This window comes from Clytia hemisphaerica, unplaced genomic scaffold (genome assembly GCF_902728285.1).
Source record: "Clytia hemisphaerica strain Z4C2 unplaced genomic scaffold, Clytia hemisphaerica genome assembly, whole genome shotgun sequence".
NCBI classification, from domain to species: domain Eukaryota; kingdom Metazoa; phylum Cnidaria; class Hydrozoa; order Leptothecata; family Clytiidae; genus Clytia; species Clytia hemisphaerica.
Genome location: NW_027103879.1, coordinates 151506 through 162785, shown reverse-complemented (window position 1 = coordinate 162785; position 11280 = coordinate 151506). Strand labels below are relative to the sequence as shown.

The following is an 11280-nucleotide window of genomic DNA, read 5'->3' as shown; positions in this document are numbered from 1 at the left end:
GAAAAATCAAAATATAATAGCCGCATTCTTTTTCACCGTTCAACATTTAAAAACAAGTTGTATATAATGCTCTTCAGCCTGGTTTTCAGCTTTTCAGACAAAGGATTTTTAACCTCTTTCCCTGACGTATCATTAGCTTTTTGATATTTACTGAAATACCCTTGCATTGTCTGCTTTATTAATGCAAAAGATTATGTAATTTAAAAATTAAACTTCTGATTTAATTTGTTCCTCGATTTTGAAGCTGTTGCACTGCAGTCAGTGTGGCTGGAATCCTTCAGATCCTTGGTTAGAATAAGCTATACTTGTTTACTTTTTTCTTGCCAGATTCAACCATCAACCAACAAAATTAACACTGACATCAAAAAATTCACACAACCTTTCCACAAGACACTTCTAAATGGTGAAAACTAGTTTCAATCAGCAATTCCGCCCCTTTCAATTTTTTTCGTTCTTTCTAGTCCGTGGTAATTTTCCGGGGGTCAGGATTCGATTATCAGTTAGGGTCAGGGTTGCTAGTAACGGCTTGTCACACTGTGCCGGGTGCATACTCGGCGCCTTGGGCCCGGCAGGGTTGCTAGTAACGGCTCGATTTTCAGTCAGGTTTAAAAAAGAGGTACTTTTACCCATATTATAATCACATTACCCCCGTCTTTTGCCAGTTCGGTATAATATGTTATGAATTGCGTGATTTTGCTGTGCGACGATAGCGTGGTAAGGCGTCGGGTTTGGAAACCAAGGTTGCTTGCATTTGGTGGTTCGAACCGAGGTGTGGGAGTATAGTTTCAGAATTAGGAGGAGAAGAAATTAGGAGAAAGGCGGAATTGGCGATTGAAACTAGATCTTTCCCTTCTAAATTATCTACCATTATGAAGATGTTCTGAAATCAGGCGGAGACAAAATGCCCTCATTGTAAGATTCTCGGGTCGTCTTATTGTTTGTTCCTTTTGTCAAGTCTTACTGTACTGTACGTACTTACCCATAACAATCCACGCCACAAAAGCCCCCTGAACAATCAAACGAATTTTGATTTAAAACTTTGTATTTTAATAACCAGCCAGGTCATAGACCTTTTTTCAAAGAGGCCACCCTGTTGAATAATTATGTAGCCCAGCAGAAAAACAATGATAAAACCATGCATAATTATTACAATATGCATGATACAGTAATTATGCATGGCTCTATCATTGTTTTTATGGCTGGACTACATAATTATTCAACAGGCAACAGGACGTCCTCTTTGAAAAAAGGTCTATTCATTTGAGGGCTATGCATGTTAGCCTCCACTGATGCAAGTTACCCAATCTCACGTTATGTCTGAGGTAAGATTATTTTTTCTAAAATTTTGAGCCTTGACAGCTTGGTAAAATCTGTGTGTTTTCAATATGAGAAATACCTTGACCTTGCAAGTCATCAATGACGTAAGCAATTAACAAAAGAAAAACAAGCAACATGCTGAATGGACCTACCTAATGATTAACATCAGATGAAAATAAGAAAAAAGTGAAAATAATTGAACAAAAATTCAGAATGGAAAAATAAAGCTTGTGTGTTGAATAATGTAAAATGGTAAAAAGGAATGTCCCCAAATACGAAAATCACTTAAACCATTCAGACCCAAAAAACCTTTTAAGCTGTTTTTGGCCCAAATTTGCCCAAAAAAATTTTCCTTAAAAATCTGGCTGCGTCACATTTTGGGCATTGTCATTTTGCATCATTGTGCAAAAAATCAGAAAAAAATTATGAGTCAACATTGAGAAAAGCTATATTTTCTTATTTGGTTAAAGGGAATTTCCCCAAAATACGAAAATCTGTTTTTGAAGGCGAATAAGAATTTTCCGGGAAAAACCACTTCAGCCATTTTTTAGAGAATCTTGCCCTGCATCTTTGTACAAAAAATCAGAAAAAAGTAATGACAGGATTTTGCACAAAGTCCAAAAAACCCTATTTTTAGGTAGTTTTTGGCCCAAATTTGCCCAAATAAATTTTTTCTCAAAAATCGGGCTCCGTCACGTTCTGGGCATTGCCATTTTGCATCATTGTGCAAAAAATCAGAAAAAACTAATGAGCCAATCCTGAGAAAAGTTGGTAACAGACGGACGGACGAACGAACGGACATGGGTTAATTTATAGAACCTCCACCGGGGCACCCGGCGGTAGGTCCAAAAAGAAAGATCAAAGAGATTTGTTTAACCAAGATTTAAAATACCTTCGCCAATCTTAGGAATCTATATTTTTCGATATGTTATTCGCACTTTTTGTGACGATTACTCTTATGTAAATTTTATCACCACGATTGATTTAATGTACGTACCGTTTTTAAAATTCTCCTTTGGGTAAACGAAACCTGCTATACCAGTTACGATTGACAGATTGATTCGTTTTTTATACTACTTAATTGACAAGGAATTTATATTTATGTTCTCTACCGTTTTGACTTTCTCGACGTCACAACTATGTGTAAGTTCTTTCGTTTACATAATGAAAACACACGGATTTTACCAAGCTGCTTGATACCCAGGCAAAATCTGCCCCTCAATGCTTAATAATTTCTGCCATAAACTGTCTGAACCATGGAGTAACAGAGGAGATTCACAAAAGAAATCATATCACACCAATATCAAAGGGTGGAGATCAAGGAGAGCCATCTAACTACAGGCCAGTATCACTTACGTCCCATCTCACCAAGGTGTTTGAAAAAATAGTTCGAAAGAAGATAGTCGAATTTATCAACAACAATGACTTGTTCAACCCAACACAGCATGGTTTCCGGGAAGGGCGATCATGCCTTAGTCAATTACTCAGCCACTATGACAGTATCCGATCAAAACTAGAAGAAGGATTGGATGTAGATGTTGTATATCTCGATTTTTCAAAAGCATTTGATAAAGTCGACCACAGGATACTGCTATCAAAACTGAAATCTATTGGAATAACAGACAAACACTACTAAATGGATTAAGTCATTTCTTCAAGACAGAAACCAAGTAGTATTTGTAGACCGTCACAAGTCGTACCCAGGCAAAAATTCAATCAGGAGTACCTCAAGGATCGGTTCTTGGGCCATTATTCTTCATCATCATGATATCAGACATTGATGAAGGGACAACCAAAGCAGAACTTGCAAGTTTTGCTGATGACACACGAGTAAAGAAAGGAATCCAAAAACATCATTGACCAGTTTCACCTACAAAACGACCTTAACAATGTTTATCAATGGTCGACCATAAACAAAATGATGTTAAATGGAAAAAAGTTCGAGCATCTCCATTATGGAAACGGACCAGCCACCAGTTATTTCACAGGTGAAGGAAAGATAATCCAAACCAAATCTTCAACAAGGGATCTTGGTGTTACCATGTCAGACGATGCGAAATTCAACCAACATATTCTAACCATTGTAGAAAAAGTACAGATACTCATTGGTTGGATTCTGAGAACATTCAGCTCAAGAGAACATGATGTCATGCTCACTCTTTGGAAGTCTTTAGTCATACCACACATCGACAACTGTTCTCAACTATGGTCACCCAATGAAGTTAATCTGATCCAGCAGATCGAAGATCTCCAAAAATCATTCACAAGGAGGATTAAAAACCTACACAACCAAAACTATTGGGAAAGACTACAAACATTAAAACTGTTTTCACTGCAGAGAAGGCGTGAAAGATATATTATCATATACACTTGGTGTATTATTGAGAAGCTTGTCCCAAATCCTGGGACAATCACGTTCTATGCCAATCCCAGACAAGGAAGAAAATGTCACATACCACTAGTGAAAAGGGGGCCCTGGCAAAAAGTCATATACTCAAGTTTTAAAGTCCAAGGACCAAGGCTTTTCAACTCTCTGCCAAAACGTCTGAGGGATCTCTCACTGGGTGCAAGAAATTGAAATTCAAAACTGAGCTGGATAAATATCTTTTTACAGTTCCCGACGAGCCACTCGTGACTGGCTACACTATGATGAGACGAGCTGAAACAAACAGCATCATCAATATGAAAATTTACATCGGTCCTCACAGGATGGATGCGTAAAGATATTATGAAACAAGCTCAAGGTAACTCAAGGTAGGTAACTGCATCATACTGGGTAAACTAGAAAGTTGAAAAACGACTATTGCAGTTATTTTTCTTTTGTTTCATACAGCAATTTTATAACAAAATACGAGATATCGAGCTCAAGTTCAAGAGATGGGTTGCAAGAGAACGCTCAGCATATGGCGTACAGCGTAGGGAACCAATGAAGAACTCGCAAAGGGTGAAGGGCAGGGGGTCAAAGTTATAGTAAAATAAAAAAGAAACATATTAATGTGCTTCAAAATTAAATATAATAACCTAAGTCAGGACATATATAATGGTAAAAGCAATCCAAATTCACTTCACACACTTTTTTTTCCCGGAGAACGCCGCCATTATGCTTCGAATGTTTATCTGTACATGTGCTTTGAAAAGTGTAAATTACAGAACAGATACCGAATCGCGAAGATTAAGGACGAGGCTTGCTCGATAACCATTCTGTGAAATCCCCAATTGACAGGATTGTGGAGCAACAGCAAAAGCACCAAAATATTATAATAACGCATGGTTTTTGACAAGAAGGTGTAGTAATCTGGTAATATCAATGTGAATGTGTCCTGTGTCCTGCTTTGTAGCTGGTTGATTGAAGCCAAAAATAGTTTTTCTCTTGTTAAAGGGTTTGCCTAGTTTATTGTTCAATGTTTTCCTGAGAGCCGCTCAGTTAGGTTGGCCTGAAAGTCCATGCTACGATTCCTATTTTGAAAAAATTTTTGTTAAATATTTGCGAAAGTAATTCTAATGAATTTATGCAAATAAATATATAGAAATAGAAATGCTCTTCACTACTCTTACGGTCTTTGATGGCGAAATGGGCTATATTTTTAAACCATTACAGAGAAGGATATTGACGAACATTCCAGAGGGGGTCAAATCTTAGATTTATATCCAAGGGAGTCATTGAAGTTTCTCAGGGTTTCAGACAGTCTGGAAAATCCTCTCAATTGCACGCTTATGTTCCGAGGGCGTAAGCGCGCAATTGCATGGTTATAATTTACGCCCGCTCACGCCCCGGTTGAAATTGCTTAGGGATTTAGGGGTTCAGAATTCTCTAATTCGGGCGAAGGCATGGTTTAACGGGCAATCCATTTTTACGGAATCTTCTTCTACGATAAATTTTGAGTAAAACTGCCCTAGGCTTTTGAAATTCAACAGAGCTTTTGGAAGGAATTGCGTGTCAAAAATATAAGAAATTTTAAAGCGTGCAATTGCACGCTTACCGCAAAAGCCGTCACCTGTCAACCTTGCTTAACGCTTACCGCCCGTTTCAGAACAATTTCGATAAGCGTGTATAAAAATTCTGCCATTTTGATTAACCGTGCAATTGCGCGCTTACGGCCTCGGAACATAAGTGTGCAATTGAGAGGATTTCCCAGACTGTCAGAGGGCTCTCTCCTCAAAAAAATGACATCAATCAGTAAAGACCTAACTTTTCATACAAAAATTACAGGAAACGCATATTTGGACTTTGTACCCTATGCTCTACGCAAGCACTTAAGCTGTGACAAAAATCAATTTTTTAAAGTTTGCAAAAAAACGCCTCATATAGAAGATCTTTTTTCAGCTATGTTAATGGAGCAGTAAAAATAAAATTTTTCTATTTTTCCTTTTTTTTTTGCAAAAGTTCTAGGAATGAAAATAAAGGGATAATGATAATTGAATACTATCCACTGATGATTCGCGGCACTATGGTAAAGTTAGAATCACTTCGCCTACTCTTCGCTTGAGAAAATGATTGACAGATTAAAGTTTTTCACCTGCGCGGGAGCTCGCAGGCGTTCTGGGAGCGTTCTCATCTCAATCTTTGGACCGTGCTATAAAATGGTAGACTTAGCTGCGATAGATCATTTCGATGGAAGTTGTTGAAATGTTTATAAGGCTTTTGACAGAAAATCCTTTGTTTTATTGTCAATGATGACAATAGTACTGTTATTAATTTTGTTAGATCTGACATATTGATGTTTGTAAGTGCACTTTATAGTTTTGATTTCCATCGAAGAATCATATTCTGGTTTTCCTGGTTTTCATGTTATTACAGTCGAGGATTATGCCCTAAATAAGAGAATACCCAAGTTAGAGGATTACCTTATTTAGGAGATTTTCAGTCTCTTATTTAAGAGAACGTTACCTAAACTAGGAGAATTCTGCACGTTTCACAAATTTACTTCAGAGCAGACTATTTGCGCAATGTGAAAATAAGATCACGTGAAAGATCACATTTCTGTGATTCCGATGACCCAAAAACCAAAATAAAATACCTTTTCATTCTTTTTCAAACTTTGAAAAACCATAAATAGCCTCATTTGTATGTGTTGACGTAATTTTTTTAATAATGAAGAAACACCCTCGACCTTCAAAACGCGTTTTTTCTCAAACTCCCTTATTTAGGAGAGACAAGAGCGACTCACTTTCTGTTTGACCCGCGTTTTGACCGCGCTTAACCGCGTTTCTTAAATATGGCCCGATCTATATTATTACTTTTCACGAAATTCTCATGATGTATATAGATCGGCCTTTAGATTGATAGACCCTAACCATCCTAGGTCCACGAAACAAAAGCAGAACTCAACCAAATTTTGCTCTAGAAACGAGAAAAAAACGTACTGAGTCGATCTATGAAGTTCAAAACTTGCGCAGAATGATGAGAAGGCCAAAAATTAGCGAAGAAAGAAAAGTCTCCTAGTTAAGAGAAAGAAATCTCCTACTTAAGAGACCTTCTCTTAAATAGAGTATATCTCTTATTTAGGGCATAATCCTCGACTGTATTAGATGCTGTGTTAGAGCTTTAGAGCTAGCCTGTCAATCAGTCAATAGTTGTTTTTCAGCCCCCTTTTCACAAAACTTCAACTTGCAGGGGCAGGGTTCTACACCCCCCAGATTTCAAGGGGACAATTTATCATTCAAGGGAGGGTTGGTGAAAATTTTTGTCAATACCCCTGTATAAATCTTTTTGGAAATAGCCCAATGAATACCATAAGTTGGTCTAATATCAACATCCCTCGTCCAATTCCGACACCCTTTCTTTAGAGACAGGAATAATATGAAAGTTTGAATTTACTGATTGAAGAAGGATTATTCCTCTCTGACCACTAAGCAAAGAAAAATAGTTTAGACCTTTCTATCAATTTCAACTGATAAAAAGGGTGTCGGAATTAGATGAGGGATCAGGGAAACAAATGAAAAAAACTGCATCTACAGTAACTATCTCTTTTCTTTTCAAAGATATTGATGTTTTTCGACGCAAATTTGCAATTCTACAGTAATGAGTGAGTTTGTTCATCTTTTCAATCTCGGTTCTTTTAGTAAACCCAGGGTAAGATTAGGCTACAATCATAAAGTTGAAGTTGGTTTGATATTCTACGTTTTACATTTGATATTCGTTTGATATTCTCAAATTTGCGTTTTGAAGTTCCTGTGATTAATTTTGGAATTGGAAACTATTGGAAGCCAATAGATTTTGCTCTCAAGGGTGTCTGTGCCAAATTTCACTGCTCTTTGTTGCATTATTGTTTAATGTTTACTTTTGTAGAAAGGTCGGACTATGCTCTTTGAAATTATTATCTAGAAAATCTTATTTTACTTGAGGTTTAATTTTGTGTGGGGATTTCAGTAATTTTGATAGTTGAATTAAACCTAAGAATAAAAACTGAAGATATTTTTTATGTCTTCTGTAAACTATGCTTGTGGTCAGGATAGTGTTTTCTCAAATCATTTTACAGCCACCCTGTGCGACCATGAAAAAGGAAAAGCTGTATGGTTCGATGGTTGGATGATAACACTGTGAAGCGCTACAACCAAAAAGAAGTGGCTGAAAAATGAAAGGCTTTCAAAAGTCAGTCTTTTATGCAATCTACATCAAGAAATCCTCTATTGGAGAAAATAAAAGTTTTGACTATCCTCAGAAACTTGATGAAGAAAAGATTATCCTACAGGAGAAAGTCATTGTGGCATTCGAATAATATCAAATGTTACACCAAGAAGCTCTTTGTTATCATGCTCCGGTGAAAATCTCATTACAGACAATATCATTCTGACCTTTGTGAAAGCTGTCGCAATCAATCATCCCTTGGTTAAGTTTGTTTCATCAGATGTCATCACTATTGCAAGAAATTGCTACCAAAATGTCAAGTTTAACAGGTACTTCAAAGGGAAGGTAATTTCCTTGTGTAACCTGGTAATCATTATCCACCATACACCTCCTGGACATTGGTCTATTATTGGAATTTATCCAAACCAAAAAATGATTTTTTACTTGAACTCAATTACCACTAAATCTGAGGAACCGTTACAATATATTATTATTATATTATTAAGACGGTGTACGAGACACAAAATTAACATTTTTTATTTGCTGAGTGGCAGCTCTATCAATCTGTCGAGGCCCAAAATAAAAAAAATACAGTCAATTGCAGAGTGCTTATGTATTAATGCATACAATTTAATTGAGAGGATAACCTTTTCAGGTTTGGAGGATGACCCAGCGTCTAAATGCAGAAATTCATTTGCCTGAACGCACCAATTTTAAGATAAAATTAATTGATCTTCCTGAACTGTTTCAATCACCTACGCATCGACCGACACCTTAAAACATGTAGATCACCGAACATTTTTGACAAAATCTTTGAGATTGCAGAGGCTGTGATATCTGACGATTCATACAACAAGTAAAGTAGCTCCTCAAATAAAGAACAATCCAAGGAAGAAGTCGATCTACCATACAAGCTAGATCAATACCTACTATTGGGAGCTTACAAGGCACAATTAGAAGAGGTATTTCAGACCCCATTGAATGTTAATAAGTATGATATATCAACTCAAGATCTCAAATACAGGAGGCATTCTCGCAAGTTTATTTCAATTATAAAATGTCTTTCAAAATGGGATGTGAAATTGGGCTCATACTAATGAGAAAAATGAACAGCTTTGGGATACCTCTAAGACATTCTACAACAGACTTCTATTTGGAGAATTTTCCCATCATCCCTTGCATTTTTAATAAAGACACAAAGAAAATTTATTTATTGGAAGCAGAACAATTGGTCGCCCTATCATGTCTTGCTTTTGTCACAGGCCATCACACACCATCGTTCATCTTGAACCCCCAGTAGGACTGGTAAGAAATCAAGAATAATTACAAAGAATGAATATTAACAGATTTTTAAACCCGTATCTTCAAAGTGTACAACCCTTTAGGACAATCAGTGGAGTGCCATCAAACATAATAACAATATAATATGGTTCTAGATTAACTTTTACCATCTATTTGACTCGCTAGTCTGTTACCAGTTTTCCACAGCTATCAGTTTTTTCTAGTGATTTGTTATTTCATTTTGTATCATTGTAGGAAAATGGTGAGACACCGTTGACTCCAAAAGGAAACGCAAACAGTGCCAATAGGGTATATATCTCAATGAAAGTAAGTTCAATTCTAAAATTTTGCTGTTCCATCTTTCTTTTTTCCCCAAGCCTTTCAATGGTAAATCACTTTTAATCACTTTTATTGTTGAGTCATGTACATCCCCAGAATACATGGCAGCCATATCAAGAGGCTCTTTAAAGCAAAGTTTACAGTTTTCTTTTGTGTATTTTAGTCGTTAACATATTTAAATCCTGTGGGGGTACTAGGTTTCTAAGATGATGGGTATGTCTGAGCCAAACACCGAAAATCGACCCTTACAGAGACTGAATGTCCAGGTTTCAGAATTTATGACCCTTCGAGGGAGTCGTTTTTTTATTTTTGTAATTTTGGAACCTTACAGAGACTCTTGTTTTTGCTTTTTAATGATTTTTTTGGCCCTTTGAGGGACTTTCGAGGGTGTGAAAAAGACCTTTATGATTCGCACGTACCCTGCACCCTTCTAGCCCCCAACCCGAATTTAAATATTGAATCTCTAGCATTTCAAAATTTTTTCTTTAGATTAGGTTAGAACACATAATGTGACAGTTTGTTTTTTCACAAAAGTGTAAACGTATAATCTATTTTCCTCATTTTTCCTCTCTAGCTACTCTTGACGCAGCATGGGAGGGTATCACAAGCTACTGCGAAAATTCTTTGGCAATACCTTCCAGCCCTGTGTCAATACACTTGATCGACGATTTTTGTAGATGAATCAATGGACATCTCCAGAGCAGAACAGATTATTGCCACAATAAAAAAAAAAATAGCCTGTAGTGATCTTTTAAAATACACCCTAAACTTTGACTTTGTTAAACTGATTTAGTAATGAAATCTCTTTTTTTCTTTCATATTCGAAGTACACTCATTTTGTTTTTATAGGCATACTGGAAAATGTTGTAATTTACAGAAAATGTACTGTTCAATATGCTTAGCCAAATCTCGTTTTCGGACAGGGGGGGTCAGTACTAAAATGTAAGACATACATGAGTACTAAAAGGATTTTCGCTAATTTTTGACATACCCCCACCTATTTTTCGAAAATGTTATTTTAGTACACATGTACTAAAGATTTTTTCGAAAATTCCTGAAAAAATTTTTTTCCAAAACTGTTAAAAAAATGCTCCATTTTGGATGATTTTAGAACAAAATACTAAGATTTTTCAAAAATTTCTTTAAGGGACCACATTTTTGAGCTTTTTTGCAGTACCACCACGTCACTAAATGTCATGATGTCTGCAAACAACCCATTTTATTTCAATATTTTAGCTGAAAAAAAGAGGGAAAAAAGGGTATTTAGGAGAAGTAGAGACTAAATTTAAAGAAAATTGAATTTGGCGAGAATTTATTTTGGTGAATGATTTATAAATTTAAATCTCTTTCGGCCTAAATTTCTTCCCTTAAGGTATAAACATTATGCTTATAAAAAATGAGTGTATTATCAATAACATTCATTATTCCATAAATGCTTGGAGATAACTTATCATAAACTTTTAAAAGTATTTTTTGGTTGTGACAGGGGAATTATTTTTTGCCTACTTCGGGGTTGAAACAGGTTGAAAGATTCAAAATCAACATTTTTCTTATTTTTCCACACAAAAACAGAAAACTCTGTATCCAGTTGTGCATAAATGAGCTTGTAAATATATATTATATATTATAAACTATATTCAATCAGGAGTCTGTTTGGCAAAAGTTTCGTTGTGATTTATTATTTTCATCAAATTTATGCACTTTTTGGATCTACCTGGAGGTCCTATAAATTAACTGACGTTCGTTCGTTCGCTCGTTCGTTTGTTTTCTAACTT

The 11280-nt window shown here is 36.0% G+C and overlaps 1 long non-coding RNA gene across 1 annotated transcript; it reads left to right on the top strand.

The window, feature by feature from the left end:
* The first annotated feature begins 9126 nt into the window (after window positions 1–9126).
* LOC136808420 (uncharacterized) lies at window positions 9127–10416 on the top strand. The gene is made up of 2 exons (XR_010846885.1): window positions 9127–9493; window positions 10080–10416. It is a non-coding gene; the product is annotated as an uncharacterized lncRNA (long non-coding RNA).
* The last annotated feature ends 864 nt before the right edge of the window (window positions 10417–11280 follow it).